The sequence below is a fragment of the Somniosus microcephalus genome, unplaced genomic scaffold, assembly GCF_052327205.1.
Source record: "Somniosus microcephalus isolate GS21.2 unplaced genomic scaffold, FLI_Smic_1.0 scaffold548, whole genome shotgun sequence".
In the NCBI taxonomy this organism is placed as follows: domain Eukaryota; kingdom Metazoa; phylum Chordata; class Chondrichthyes; order Squaliformes; family Somniosidae; genus Somniosus; species Somniosus microcephalus.
In genome coordinates, this window is record NW_028225735.1 from 84843 (window position 1) to 101364 (window position 16522).

General features: G+C 48.3%; 2 pseudogenes; both read left to right on the forward strand.

Moving 5' to 3' along the window:
- Positions 1-4373, forward strand: part of LOC147081505 (antiviral innate immune response effector IFIT1 pseudogene) — a 40948-nt pseudogene extending 36575 nt beyond the window's left edge.
- Positions 3466-5446, forward strand: LOC147081506 (interferon-induced protein with tetratricopeptide repeats 5 pseudogene; annotated as a pseudogene).
- The last annotated feature ends 11076 nt before the right edge of the window (positions 5447-16522 follow it).

The window sequence follows — 16522 nt, forward strand, 5'->3', positions numbered from 1 at the left end:
CTCACGGGCGAAAATGACAGTCATCACCTCGCCAACCTGGAAAAGGTGCTCACTAGACTGAAGGAATATGGGCTACGAGCTAATCACCACAAGTGCGAATTTTTCCAGAAGCAGATATTGTATTGTGGCCACGTTATTGAAGAAGAGGGGTTACATAAGTCCCCTGAAAAGACTGAGGCAGTAGTCAAGGCTCCAGCACTGGAAAATGTGTCACAACTGAGGTCGTTCCTCAGGCTGGTGAACTACTACCATAAGATCTTACCAAATTTGTCTACAGTATTACACCCACTGAACACCCTACTGCAAACGGGGTACCATGGAAGTGGAATGACGAATGTAAACGAGCTTTCCAGAAGTGCAAAGAATTGATCACATCAAAAGAGGTGTGATGCATCGCCCTATGGTATTGGAGCGGTGCTGTCGCACAAATTCCCAGACGGGTTGGAGAGGCCAGTAGCCTTTGCGTCTCGGTCACTAACCTCAGCCGAGCACAACTGCACCCAGGTTGACAGGGAGGCCCTCAGCCTAGTATGGGGAGTAAAAAAATTCAACCACTATCTGCATGGGCAGAAGTTTACCTTGCTGACTGACCACCAACCACTTGTCTCCATCTTTAATCCAAAGAAGGGCGTTCCGGTGATGACTGCACAACGGCCACAAAGATGGTCCCTTTTTCTAGGGGCGCACCAATATGAAATCGAGTATAAGGGCACGAAACAGCATGGAAACCAGCAGTGGACCCTATCCAACTATTTTATTCGTCGATAATTGAACGCTTGCCAGTAACTAACGCGGATATAGAGAAGGAGACCCGAAATGATCCGACACTGTCTCGGGTATATGATTTGACGGTGAAGGGATGGCCAACACATGGCGACTCACTGTTGCCAGCATTCTCATCCAGAAGAGAACAGCTGTCAGTATGCCAGGGGACAGTGATGTGTGGATCCCGAGTGGTAATTCCACTCAAGTTAAGGGAGAGAGTGCTCAATGAGCTTCACGAAGGCCATCTGGGAGGGGTGAAAATGAAAAGCCTTGCTCGGGCTTATGTGTGGTGGCCGGGGATTGATCAACAAATCAAGGACCTAACAAAGAGCTGCTCAGGATGCCAGAAGGTCCAAAATGCCCCACCACATGCCCCCCTACACCCATGGGAGTGTCACTCCTCTCCATGGCAACGGGTGCATATTGATTTTGCTGGTCCATTCATGGACTCAATGTTCTTAATAGCAGTGGATGCGCACTCGAAATGGCCTGAGGTAATCAAAATGTCCTCCACCACTACGGAGAAAACGATTGCAGTCCTACGGACAATATTTGCCAGGAACGGCTTGCGAGAGCAGATTTGCTCTGATAACGGACCACAGTTTGTGTCCGAAGAGTTTCGGAAATTTATGAGAAGGATTGGGGTAAGGCATTACACATCCGCCCCGTATCATCCAGCCACAAATGGATTGGCTGAGAGGTTCGTACAAACCTTTAAAAAGGCAGTAAGGGCCATGTGCGATGATGACATTCCACTACAGCATAAGGTGGACAATTTCCTGTTAGCCTACAGAAATGCGACACATGCAGTTACCAACCAGACCCCGGCCATGATGTTCTTTAACCGAAGGTTGAGATCTCGTCTGGATTTGCTCAGACCAAATGTGCGAAGAAATGTTGAGGATAAGCAATTCCAGCACATCAATGAGAAGCCGACAAGGAGCTTCAATGTAGGACAACCTGTCTTGGCCCGCGACTACCGAACAGAGAAATGGCAACCCGGAACGATATGCACACGGCAGGGGCCACTAATGTACACAGTGGATGTCGGGGAGAACATTGTGAGACGCCATGTCGACCAGATCCTAGCGTCACAGGAACGAGTCAACCCCATGTCTCGCGTACCTGGGGATGAACCCGACATACCGGTAGCATCTATCTCAGAAACAGTAGCAGCGGAAACTGATGAACTAACCAATGACAGGGGGCCAGAATCGCCTCCGCACCAAGAACAAGACACCCAGGAAAGGCGCTATCCAGAAAGGATCAGGAAGCCACCCCAAAGACTGAATCTATAAATGGACAATTTCAGTTAAATGTGCATGTTAAAGTGTTAACTGTTATTTGAATGTTATGGTACTGTTAATCTAAAAGGGGAGGAATTGTAGCGTATGTACCTTTAAGAGAGAACTACTTTTACAGCTCCTGTATACTGTAGTACCGGCAGTGACCACGCCTGTATATAAGCTTTGAGCAGGCATCTGTACTGTTAGTTTTTAGACTACCCTCATCCAGTAAACACCTGTTGATTGTTGATCTGCAGTCTCCGTCTATTTATTGAAGAACACCATACCTTAAGATTCACGGATTCAACAAGGCTCTCCTTCTGCATGTTGGAGTGGGGAATCATCTGGCTCACAGCCAGCAGAATCCCTGTGGAGGACGAGGTTGGCGATCCTGTTTAGTAGATTGTTACTTGGACTGCCAATATGAGAGGGGGAGCATTTTAGAATTAGCACTGACCTTTTTAGTGAGGAGACTCCCATTTTCGAATGGAATACAAGAGTGAGAAGGAGGAGTAATGGGCGAACCAAGAGGCAGACTGTTCATATCATTGGGAGTGCGGGTGGTTGAGGTGTTGCTGTGCATTGGGTGAGAAGACTAAATGGCCAGGAGCTAGTGCATCAGCCAGCATGAAGGAGACGAGTGTAAGCTTAAATTTTGCAGTCATACTCTTTGCTTTTGCAATGGTTTTTGCAGAGGTCACCATTCGAGACTTGTCAGATACTGATGCAGTCCATGTCCATATGCAGCAAGACCTGGACAACATTCAGACTTGGGCTGACAAGTGGCAAGTAACATTCGCACCATACAAGTGCCAGGCAATGACCATCTCCAACAAGCGAGACTCTAACCATCTCCCCTTGACATTCAATGGCATTACCATCGCTGAATCCCCCACTATCAACATCCTGGGGGTTACCATTGATCAGAAACTGAACTGGACCAGCCATATAAATACTGTGGCTGCAAGAGCAGGCCAGAGGCTGGGAATTCTGCGGCGAGTGTCTCACCTCCTGACTCCCCAAAGCCTTTCCAACCTCTACAAGGCACAAGTCAGGAGTATGATGGAATACTCTCCACTTGCCTGGATGAGTGCAGCTCCAACAACACTCAAGAAGCTCGACACCATTCAGGATAAAGCAGCCCGCTTGATTGGCACTCCATCCACTACGTTCAACATTCACTCCCTCCAGCACCGGCGCACTGTGGCTGCAGTGTGTACCATCTACAAGATGCACTGCAGCAACTCGCCAAAGCTCCTTCAACAGCACCTTCCAAACCCGCGACCTCTACCACTTAGAAGGACAAGGGCAGCAGATTCATGGGAACATCACCACCTACAAGTTCCCCTCCAAGCCACACACCATCCTGACTTGGACCTGTATCGCCGTTCCTTCACTGTCGCTGGGCCAAAATCCTGGAACTCCCTTCCTAACAGCATTGTGGGTGTACCTACACCATATGGACTGCAGCGGTTCAAGAAGGTGGCTCACCACCATCTTCTCAAGGGCAATTAGGGATGGGCACTAAATGCAGGCCTAGCCAGCGACACCCACATCCCATCAATGAATTAAAAACAATAAAAAAATTAAAAAATTGTGTGACCAGAGTCTTCATGGCCATAGGGTCCAGGAGTCGGGAGAAAGCCTTAGTTAAAGAAACTGGATGGAGGGGAGGGCGTGACTCAGCTAGTCTCAGATGGATTTTGATGAATTTTGTTTTCTTGCGGCAATGTACAGAAGGATTTGTTGAAAGAGAAGCTCGATCAGCTTCAATGTCACTTCACGTGGGGCCCACAGAAAGAAAACATTGACTTGGACGATATGAAGCAAAGATTGCAAGATTCAATACAGACTGGTGTGAAATATCAGGCCATGCCACACAACCATCTCGCTTTTGTAAACTGTCTGCAAGGCAACTGTGAAGAGGCAATTCAAAACTTAAAGGAAGCTGAAAAGATTCTGAGGGAGAATCATGAACATGAATTTGAAAGAAGAAGCATCATCACCTATGGAAACTATGCCTGGGTATATTATCACATGGGACAACTGACAGAGGGCCAGTCCTACCTCGACAAGCTGGAGATGATCTGTAAACAATTTACTAATGGCTCTCGGTATACAGCACTGATACCTGAAGTATACGGAGAGAAGGGTTGGTCACTGTTGAGTTCTGCTGCTCAATACTATGAAGAGGCAACGGAATGTTTTAAAAAGGCTCTGGAGGAAGATCCTGATAACACTGAATGGAATGTCGGTTATGCGACTGTTCTGTTTCGTCTAAAAGGGTTTTCTGGTACCCCAGAGAGTGGTGAACCCAGTTAATCAATGAAGCAGTTGCGACGTGTGCTGGAGCTTGATCCAGATGACTCTGTAGCCATGGTGCTGTTGGCTCTAAAACTACAGGAGTTCAATCAAAAGGAGGAAGCTCTCAAATTAGTTGAACAAGCATTGCAGAATTCCCCTGATCTTCCATATGTAACTCGTTATGCAGCAAAATTTTTGAGAAGAGGAGATGTGGAAAAAGCTGTGGGGCTGTTGAAGAAAGCATTAGAAATTAGCCCAAACTCTACCTTCTTACACCACCAAATAGGTCTGTGTTACAGAAAAAAACTATTTCAACTGATCAAATATCCAGGCAGCAAAAACCCTTGCAATCCTGCTTTTCAACGGAAAGCTGAGTTGATCAAACTATGTAAGTATCATTTAGAAAAGGCATTTGAGCCCCGCCTAATAACTTTTATTAATGCAAATCTGGATTTTGCAGGAATCTGTTCATTAAATGGAGAATATTTCAAAGCAGAGGAGATCTGCAGCAATCTACTGAAATTAGAGGATATTCATCCTGATAATAAGCAGGCAATATGTTTACAGGCTGGTTTATTTGAACTGCGTAATAAAAGATCTGAATCAAAGGCTATCACCCATTTTCTGGAAGGACTGAAATTTGAACGTGGCACGAGAGATTGGGAATTGTGTCGTGATAACTTGAGAAAGATTGCAACAAAACAATGTGACAGGAATCCCAGAGACAGCAAAGCCTTTAGTGTTCTTGGGTTACTGCACCAGCTGGACGGGGAGAAGTGTGAAGCTATTGAGTGCTTTGAAAAGGCCTTGGAGTTTGATTGTGGCAATGAAGAATATCTAAGTGCTCTTTGTGAATTACGCCTTTCTATCTAGGTCAACGCTGACTTTCCCAGCTGAAACTACACACAGCGGGGTCGAGTTTCTGCTTTGGGCACAAATTGTGCTTGAAATTGCACTGGACAGCTTACAGTTCAGGTTTCTGCTAAAATATGTTTGAATATTCACAAACATAATGGCCCAGAACTTGGTGTCGGGGGCTTGCCGCGCGTGCAAGCCCCCGATCTGCACTCACCCTGCGCGCTGACATCTGAAGCCCGGGCCTGCTTGCATTTCCTGTCACAGGCCCGATTCAGATGTCAGCGCGCAGTGCTTACCTGATCCAGCGGCACAGTTAGTGCGATGTGCCGGCTGGGATCAGGTGAGCACTGTACAACCAATCAGGGGAGGGGAAGGTTCAATCATGAGTTTGAGAGTAAGAACTGTCAAACTCATGAAAACTACGGGGGCCCAAAACACTATTTAAACTTTAAATAAAAATTTAAAAAACATCCCAATCATTAAATTAAGTATAAATAAGTTTTAAAAAATAATTTAAAGAATAATTTTTTTTTTTGAAAAAAATAATTTTTTAATAAAAAGGGTCTAAAACTAAACTTACCTTATTGTAGATTCTTTAAAATAATAAACCTGTGGGAAATTTTTTTCTAAATTACACTAAAACACCACTTACCTGTAAAAATAAATACTTACGTGTGCTTTTTACAAGCGTAAAGACCGGAGGCCTTTAGACATGCGCAAATCCCCCAAAACAGAGGAAATCCAAGACGCACGCGCTGCCCCCTACAGCGCACGCGCTAGCCTCTTCAACTCTTGGGTTAGAGGAGAGGAAATGCCGGTTTTCAGCGCATACGCTGTGCATGCTGAAAACCGGCATTTCCTCCGGCCAGACGCGTGAGTACCCCTTCCGTACTCACGCCTTTGGGGAGGAATTTCTGGCCTAATATCTTCCAAGAACCAGTGCAATCTGTCAGTGTAATAGAATGTAATCAGTTATTTTTTTTTGCATTAAAAAACATTCATTGATGTATTTAAGAGTGGTAACATGATGTTGTTTTATTAATACAGCTGAAAATGAATGTAACACAAAAAATAAGCATTTTTAATAAGTCTTTCAACTGTGATTAACCTGATTAAAAGTGTCTGAAAATGACTTTAAAAACTATACTGAACCATGTATTTGTTTCATTGTTGTACACCCATCAGATTTTTAGTAATTTAAGTATTTTTTAAGATGTAAAAGCTATTAAATCGTGCCCACTGGTGCCTGGGTACCTATGAAAGTGAGCTCAATTTGAAAACCCTCCTCGAACGTCCACAAACGGACTCGCTATCCTCGTTACTTCAATCTTGGGGAGTGGCCATCCTCGATGGGAATGTTTTTTAAATCGTTAAAGATCGTGGAAAGCTCGATTTACGCTTGACGTAACTTATGCTCGAGTTTCCGCGATCTTTTGCGTTGGTTCGGCCACTTTCACCCAGATTGCGCAATTTGCCCGCTATACGCGATGGCCGCTGTAACGCCGGAAGAAAGATTATTTTCTCTCTCTGTAACGAGCCACCCGCAGCTCCCTGATTTCCAGCCTCTTCAATGGAAGCGGTTCAATTCCAGCGGGTGACTCACGACTAAAGGATATAAAAATGGGTTAAAATGGTTAAAAATAATCAAGCTTTATAGTTGCAGATGCAGATTTTCCAATGAGAATGTAAATTTTCTGCAATATTCGAGACGGAGTATTAAAATAACCAATAAAAAGAAACTGTAGCTACGATTTTATTAGTGTCATTGATCTGTGCTAATGCTGACAGTAAGTATCGCTCATAGTCCATATGTTGTGATGGTGAACTGTACCAGCTCTGTAAGGAACATTCAGACCAGCCTTTAACACAGGCAGTAAACCTAACAGCTGATGATTGTGGAGTGATACAATTCTGTTATTTTTCTGCCAATTTCTTTCTTCCATGGTGTCATGTGACCCATATCCTTAATGCTGCTCTAGTGATCTGATTGGTCTGTGGGAACGTGCAACCTGCGGGAGGGGACTGACTGGTTTCTTTTCTTTCAATAATGACAGCCACTCTGATTCCTTGTTTTATCCAGGCCGTGCTCCCGCCTTGACCTCACCAGTCTGGCGCCGGAAGTGTTCCCCTCGGGGGCTTCAGGCTGTCGGTCTCATGTTCTCTGCCCTGCTCACTGTGTGCAGATTATTTTGTATATTTTTAATTTTGGAATACAGCGGCACTGAGCGGGCTGCAAAGGATCAGGAACTCAGCTCTTTGGTCTTAGGGTGGGTGGTGGAGAGAATGTCTTGCAAGTGTCCACCCCCTTTATACTAATGGCCCTGACCCCGGGATTGGGGATGGTGTCAGTTCTAGTGCAGACTGGCTGTCAGGAAGGTCTGCCGCAGCCCAGTTCCAGTGGCTCAATAGCCTGACTAGAATTTCCAGTTCTAGGCATTAGAGACACTGAGATCAATTTACCATGGAGATACTATTGAAGCATGTCATATCAGTGGATTCCAGAGGAGGTGACTGAGGAATATGGTGAGAAGGAAGAGTTGAGATCAACCAAACAGGTTGGGTTTTGTTGGGTCTTTCTTTGATGGTCAACAGGTCTATGTTGGTAATAGGGCCCATGGAGATCTGTGACATCAAACACAGCTCAGGTTCTGGCACCACGTTATCGGCGTGCACCGTGACCGTTTAGTGCCCCGCTGCGACCCCTTACCACCCCATGGCAGAATTTCGGTGGTGCCCCGCGAGGCTGCTGCGGGCAGTGTCAGCGCTAGCCTTGTGGATCAGTAGCCGGGCTGAACTCTGCTCGCGGGGCACTAATTAAAGGGAGGTGTGGCCACAACCGACACCACCCCGACAGGAAGTGGAGCGCCCGAGATAGCGCTCCTCTTCCACACTGGTGTGGTAAGCTGAAGTACCACGCCGGGTGCTAAATCTCCGGCGATAATTCGGTTACCGCCCCCAAATGGGGCCTAACCGAAATTCGCCCCCAAAGTGTGCAGTTGTTCCTGATCCCATGGCCCTAATGGTATACGTCCAAAATTGTTTCAGGATGTTAACAATTACGTAAAAAGAAAGATTTGCATTGATAAAACGCGTTTCATGACTTCAGGACTCCCCAAAGCACTTTACAGCCAATTAGGTACTTTTGAAGTAAAATCACTGTTGTAATGTAGGAAACACGGCAGCCAATTTGCACAGAGCAAGCTCCCACCAACAGCAATGTGATAATGACCAGGTAATGGGCTAAACATTTGTTTGCCCCAAAAACGGGTGCGGGGATCACAATGCGGCATCAACCTGCGCCCATTCAAAGTAATGAAGGCAGCACGCAAACTTCGTGTTGCCTGCTAACTGGAATGATTGTGGTGTGCAGCTCAGCTCTGAATGTGCTGCTGTGTGGCTGTACGCTCAGCAGGGAATCCATATTTGTGCCAGGCTAGCACCAATTAAAGCTAGCCTGCACTTCTTAAAGCCAGTCTGCAAAGGGGAGGTGCTTCTGGCTGCAGGAGGTGATTTAACTGGTTGGGGAACAGAGTGTGAGCAGGAGGAAGTACAATGGCACAACAGGGGATAGAGCGTGACTCAAAATTCTCGGATATAGAACTGGAGGCCTTGGTGCAGGAGATGGACAGGAGGAGAGAGGTCCTGCTTCCACAGGGGGCCAGGGGCCTGTAAGAATTTGCAATAATTTATAGTTCTGAAGATCAATTTTTTTGATTAAAGAATCCCTGGGCGTTGTGCTTTTAAATTTCCAGGGATAAAAATGGCTGTCACCACATGGCTGAAGACAAAGGACAATGCTTTGTTTACAAAGCAATTGAATGCTATTAGCATTTGTTTGTATATCAAGTGGATACATCTAAACTGCAGAAGAGACTTTTGTATCTTGAATGGGATCCGTTTAAGAATTGAATGGTTTTAAATCACCCAGCACTGGACAATAGAGCAATTGTATTTCCCTTTTGTTTCAGCCCAGGGAGCTCCGGAAGGCACATTAACCCAGTCTAACCACTCTGAGTTAGCCAATCACAGCTTTCTCTTGTGTATTGGACCCTTTGGGCGGGGAATTTTGCACACAGCCCTTGCAGGGCAGAACAGCAGGGGGAGGGGGGGCTCACCAGATATATAAGATAGCTGCTGAAAAGCTATCTCTCTCTTTACTTCCTGGGACCATAGGTGAGCCTCTCTCTTGCTCTCTCTCTCTCTCTCACTCTTACTTCGCTGGACCACAGGTGAGCAGGGTGTTCTGACTCCTCAACAAGGCAACTTAGCAGGAGTTAAGGGGTGGTGATTTAAGGGTATTGCTAAGATTGTTTAAATAACTTTGTAGCCATTGTATCCCTCGTTTTCACCGTCTGCAACCCCCTGTTATATAGTTTTACTGTAATTACTGTGTTCGTGTGGTATAGTTTATTCTTTTGATTGTAGTTTATTTAGGTAATAAAACTTGATTTTTCTCTCATCCAAACCACTTGTTCCATTTTAATATCATTAATTATAAGTTCCTCCACTCAGAACTAAAGGAGGGGTAGCGATTTGGAACCGTTGTTTTAAAATTGGTTTTATTGGAATTGGTCTGGTGCAGGCAAAGGCTGCAAGACCAGGAAAATTACTTTAAACCAGTTTAAAGAACCCCCCAACCCTTACAGGCCCTCCAGGCAAACATGGAAAAGGAAGCTAGCCGTCGGGGTCAATGCCAGCAGTGTAGCCCCGAGGACCTGGATGCAATGCTGCAAGAAGTTAAATGACCTCACACGAGTAGTCAAGGTGAGTGAATTCATTTTCAAATGCCATATCCTTACAACTGAACCACTAGTCTCAGACACTGCTCAATTCACCACACCACCTTTACTCACCGAACAACAATCTCTATTAATCACGACTCATACCTAACATTCATGGCTTCACTCACCCTCACACACTTAGCACTGCTGCAAGCCTCACACACACATCTCACAGCTTGTACACACTGCCAGGTATTGAACCTGACAGGCACATCACCCAAACACATTGCACCACATTCAGTGACATACTTCCCTCTCTCTTACAGGACAAGGTGGCTGATAACTGCAGCCAGCCTGGGCTACCTGCAGGGAGACAGGCACGCCGGCAAACCTTACCCTAATGGAGGAGACAGTGCTGGAGATCATTGGAGTGCTTACCACTGAGCCCGTGGTGACAGGTGCGGCCGAAACACTGCAAGATGATGGTATCCTCATTCCTAATCCCCCTTCTCACATCCCACTTCCCCCTCATTCAACAATCTCTTCTGATTTACATGCACCTCTTGCTTTCCCCCCTCCCCTCACCACAACCCTCCCCTTGGGCCTTTCTCCTTTCAGAGAGCCAAGAACTCCAACCTGGCCAGGCAGTGGTGGAGGAGCAGGAACTGGAAGAGGAAGAAGGCAGTGATACTGAAGGCACAGCACCGTCACTCGATTTCACACTCACAGGCAGCAGCTCAGATACTGACACTGCATGAATTTAGAGGGTAGCATAGAGGCGGGATCTGCACATGGTGAGACACAGGCATGAGTGGACTACAGCCAGGGCAGGGGGAAAATGTAGCACAGGTAGCAACTCACCAGAGTGGGAGGTCGCACACGAGTTCTACGGCAGAGGACTCAGATGAGGACTTCAATGGGGCGACCTACAGAAGAATGCTGATGGGTATGCACAACGAAATGCTTGGTGCATTGTCAGGCCTGCCAGAAAGTCTGAGTGCAATATCAAAGAGCAGGGAGCAATCCAGCACTAACCTTGCAAAGGGCTTTATACAGAGCTTGGAGCCCATCGTTTCCAGCATTGAAATGGTGGGTAAATCGATTAACGCACTTGTGGACCCAATCATGATGCAGCATCTGCTGCCCGATGTCTCAGCTTCCATTGCAGCACAAGCAGAAGCCACCCAACGTCTGAGTGCTGCAGTGGAAGCTCTGACAGGTCATGCAAGCTCAGCTTGTTGCTACACAGGCACAGGCTGCTGCCTTCGTGGCTGCGGTTACCAGTGTCGAAAGGAGCTTGCAGGGTGTCACAGCATTCCAGCAATCTGTCCTCCAACAGATTACTAGGATTGCCGAGGCGCCGCCCCAGGGGAGTGGACGTGGCTTCTTGCAGCAAGAACCTGTTGTCCTCTCTCAGGTTGACAGCATTCGTCCTCTGTAAGGGATCATTTTAACGAGCTTGTGGTGTGCGAGATCGGTTTTTGATTTCACACTGCTCGTGAGTGGTTCCGAAGCGCTCCCCCCTCACCAGTTCTAGACACTGGGCTTATTGCCAGACCACCTTGATGTGTTGGCCCAACTTGTGACTCGGAAGACAAATGGATCAGGTGAGACAAGGGAAGTTTTAAATCAAAGGTATCTTTATTTTTAAGGAGAATAAAACATAGAGAATGAAGAAACAATGCAGACAAAAATCATGAACACGCCTCTCAATGGGAACTCAAATTTAACACACAAGAGTTACCTTGACTATCATAATACATCAATTCTAGATCAGCGATATAATAAAACGGGGGTGGAGAAAGCGCACGGCACAATGAAGGATGAATAACACTCCCGAATTACAAAGCCCTTAATATTAAAAACCCTCCCATCTCTAAAATATACTTCAACTAGATCAGCTAGGTGGAGTTGGGCCTCTATGCTCACCAGGGTTTTAAAAAAACTGTCCTTGACCTTGGTGCTCCTGTATCGTCCGGGATCTCCAATCTTCCTTATGGGACCGGCTCCTGAACCTGCTCTCCTGCTCGCACTTGTAGGCCCTCCGTGCTCCTCGAACCATAATTGAACCTCTCCACTCGCTCTGCCTTTTTTCCTCGTGTCTGTGTGAAACTGTGTTTTTGTCTCTTTTCCCCCAACAGTTATACTGTTTTCTTGCCCTTATCTTGGCGCCAAATCAGGGGTTTTCTTTTGTTAAAGTAATGGGCAGGCTGCTTTGACAAAAGCGGGTACTTTATTTTAATGTCTTGTAAATGAAACTAATGGGATCTGTCCTGTGTCCCTCTGAGTTTGGTACAGATAATAGGTTTTGTCTGTGCTCTGTGATTTCAGAGATGGGTTTGCGTTTTGCTAGCAATTAACACACCTTGAGGTGTAAATACTTTTGTTTTGACTTCGTTACTACTGTAACCATTTTACCATATCAATTGCAGTCAGTTCTGGAATCTTCTAATCGGTGGCGACTCAGGTTTCTGTAAGATACTGCAGTGGTATGTCCTTCTGAAATGAGTCATGTGATCTGCCAACTCCATCTTGTGTTCATAAAATGTGGCCATTTCAGGGGTTTTACAATGTAGACTGTATTTTCCTGGATTTTTGCGAATCCTACAGTCCTCCCTGTGATACAATGGACATCTCAAATCGTCTTTTGTATCATGAATGTTTGAGGGTGAGCATAAATCAGTTCCCCCCCCCCCCCACAACTGACCTTCCCCGTAGTTTACCTGACTATGGAGTGTACCTCGCACATGCACTTTCCTCATCCCGAAAACGGAGTTGAGTAGATATCCCCTACCGGATAAACATTTATGCTATGTACAGACTCACCTTAGAGTCATAACCCGATGCAACACAATCTTTGTTATAATACACCAAAAACAGATGGAATAAAAACATTTAGTTACACGGGCGAGTCCCCGTTTATGATGACATAGTGGCCCCGCCAATTCCGCTGACTAGGGAACTCCCTGTCGTGTCCCTTCCTCCTACACTGGACACAGACCAGGTACAGAACGATCCCTACCTGGCACACCACTAAGACGTGGGAAGCCAGTCTGACCCATGATGGGATCTCTATATTATCAAAAAGGTCCCACCATGGTGGAACCACTATGTCTTGGATTTTTGCCCCTATGTCGGTGGTTTTCTGCTCTAAAGTAAAGAAGTGCTTCTGAGAGACAGTAACTGCTTTCAGCAGTTCGGTTAAATGTTCTGGGAGAGGGGGAATTGTGAAACCAAAGTGGGCCACGTACTTCTGGAGATCGATGAAGTTCTCCTTGACAGTGAGGTGAACAGTGGATGGTTCAGGGATCGGCATAATCCGCAGCTGTGCCACTTGAACTACTGCCTCGGGTTTGAAACAGAAGCTGCTTTCACTGACCGCGCACCAGCCGTGCTGTCCGTGCTGGTAGTGAGACGCTGCGGTGGCGACACAATATGTCCCACCACCTATGTATGCCACCTGTGGGGGAACATGGCCCTGTGCCATGGCTTCCATGGTGCAATTGATAGGCTTAGCGTCAGCAGAACTGAACCCGCACTGTGGTGTTGAATAGGCATTCAAGTGCTGGGGACACAGGATTATGTGTGCTCCCCGGCTACGGCACCCCGAGAGGTCAGTCCCCGTCATAGCATGCTCCCACTTAATGACGTAGGGTGGGACCTCTGCGAAACAGACGTGTGCTCCCCCCCGAATGACTCCAATGTTCACCACCCTATACACAGGCGCAGGTCGGGCCGCCCTACTCATTACTGGGATCCGCACGATGACCCCCGTGATGGTGTGGTTGGAGCGACCACAGTCCACTGGGACTGGGTAGGCCTCAGAAGCGAGCCGGAGCTGGCACGGACTCAACGCGTTCTCAAAGGGGTGGAGGGCTGCGAGGTGTTTGTTACTGATCCAGGAGGGGACCAAACCCTGTTTTAAGTCCTCCAAATTGCTGCGGCCCTCGTCCAGCAACCATGCCCCGTACAGTACGCACACCTCATTCTGGGCAGCCTGATCTGAAGCGTTCCTGTCCTCCCTAATGAGAGCGTTGACCGTCCAAGCCTGCTTCTTCAGCTCTGCTATGATTTCTTTTAAATGGAGAGTCATAGCCTGGTCCTCATGGAGCTCCGAACCCACCACCCGATTTTCGTCCATGAGGATCCCCTTCAACTGGGTCTTTAACCTGTTAACCTGCCGTTGCAATTCGATGTCGTCCATACTATTTATGATGGACGACCCAGTGTTAAACCCTGTGAACCAGTCATTCACGGCGCCCCTTCTTTGTCTCCCCAATTGCTCCCATTCCTCGTGGCCCTCGGTATAGAGTTCGGTTCTATTGACCCCCGCGAAGTCAAATTCGAAAAACTTCTGCAGGGTCTCTTTCAGCAGGGCCTGATACAGCCTTGCCATTTCTACGGGGCACCATTCCGGCAGGTGCACCTCGGTCAGGTTGAGGATGACCGAGGCCACCGCGTAATGGACCCCGTGATAGGCCATTTGGTCAGTGGGAACTAATACTAAACCGTTCCCTGGTCCCTTGGTGGTGGTGGGGCATCCCTCTGCTACCGTCCGTGGTGTCGGGGACGTGTCACTAGCTCAGTGGCATTAACCGCGATTGGGGAGTAGGGGACCGCGCAGGCGTCCAAGCGCGATTCCCAGTCCATCCCCCTCCCGTTATCTTGCCACTGGCTGTGGAAAATGATGGAAACACCTGTGGGGCAGACTTTCTCTGAATCCCACACACACACGTAAATCCCCTGATCGGGTTCCCACCATTTATCCCAGCACACTGTCAACCCTCCCTGGGTCCCTGTGATAGTCCGGTGAGTGTCGTTCCCTAACCTTTCCCACTTTACTCTGGGGTTCCCCATGTCCCTGCTCAGTTTCCTGAGCCACCACCACCTATCCAGGGGGATGTTCCCCCTGCAGGTTAGGCAAATACGTTTCCCCACAGTCACACTGATCCGCGTGGCCTGGATCTTGATCCGAGGACACGACAAAGAGACCTCCCCGTATGTGAAGCCAGTTTCGCTTGAATATTTCGTGGCGTTCGAGCCCAGCCATCCGGGCCAGTTGCCCTCGTGGGTGTACCCAGCGACTTCCTCTGCTTCGCGCAGGCCCTGCCCGTCGTGGGCCAGAGGCGCAGTTTCCCCAGAGCAGCCAAAGATACGGTGATCCTCCGTCTCTCCTCTCCAGGCGACGTTGAGGCCCACCAGGACCGCGAGGATGATGCCTCCTACTGGCATCATCTTGTTACTATCTGGCGGAGAGATAAAAAAAGGTTTCGAGCCAGGCTCCCTGGGCTCCTCGGCTTGGGTGCGGGGTGAGTGGGTCCCGCGACCCTAGCTCACCTAAAACTTGCCACATTCTATCGTTCCAAAGTGCTACCATACTTCCAGAAGACCACATTACTTATTTTCTAAAATTACAATAAACTAAACCTTATTACCCAAAACTATATATATATATACATCTGCCGCCCGTCTCCGGACAGCCAGCTTATAATCTGCGGGGACCGTCGCAGGCCTCCCCCTGCTGCGTTCCCACATCGGTCTCAGCTGCTGGTCCCTGGCAGCCCGTGGCTGCTGGCTGTGGACCGTTTAAACTTCTCGCAGCTTTCTTCCGGGGGGTCCCTCTTGTGAAAACCGGTGATCAAACCTTCTTCGGTTGCGGTTTTCTATTTGACCGTCTAAGGGTCACCACATATGAGGCTTCCTCGTAGGTCGGACCCTTGGCTGGAGTTTTGGCCCTGGCTGCAGTCCGTGGCTTCCCCACGACTGCCGGCTGTGGGCTTCCTCCCGCAGGCTCCGCCTCCCTAGGCTCTGGGTCAGCGGCAGGCACCTCTCCGCTACCTGGGACTCCAGGTTGAGAGTCTCCGCCCCCAGACGCCACCTCTCTAATGCTGCACTCATGGGCAAGACCTAAGACCTCCGGCTCCTCCCCTTCACCGCAGTCGGGGGCAGGACCTTCGTCCTCCGACTCGGCTTCCTTGTGACCAGGGACAGGACCTAGGACCTCCGGCTCCTCCCCTTCTGGGTGATCAGGGACAGGACCTAGGACCTCCGGCTCCTCCCCTTCTGGGTCCCAGAACAATGGGGGAGTCTCCTATGTGGACGGGACAACTCCTCCCCTCACGCAGGCTGCTCGTCCAGCCTGTGTGACCTGCGGCTGCAGCTCCCCTGCAGTTTTTAATTCTTTGCTGCCTTTTTCAGCCCCCGCTGCCTGCTTCCCTGCCTCCGGCTTAAACAGCTTACATTGATTGATGTGAAACCATTTTGTGCGCCGGGGCAGTTTCACTGCATACACCATGGGGCTGGCGTGATCTACGATGCTGTAGGGACCCATGTAAAGTGGCTCAAAACTCCCCACACGGGCGAAGTTCCTTACCATCACTAGATCCCCTACCTCCCAGCGATGGGTTTTACTGGGCTCGAGCAGCATCCTATTTCCCTGATGCTGCCTCCCCATGTTACCTGCGGCCCCCTCATAGATCCTTTGGAGGCGTTCAAGGAGCGTGGGGCGAATTTGTCCCGATTCACCTCCCTTAGCTGCCCCTCCGTTAGGACTGGGGCCAGGACATGGGTGGGGGTTCTCATGACCCT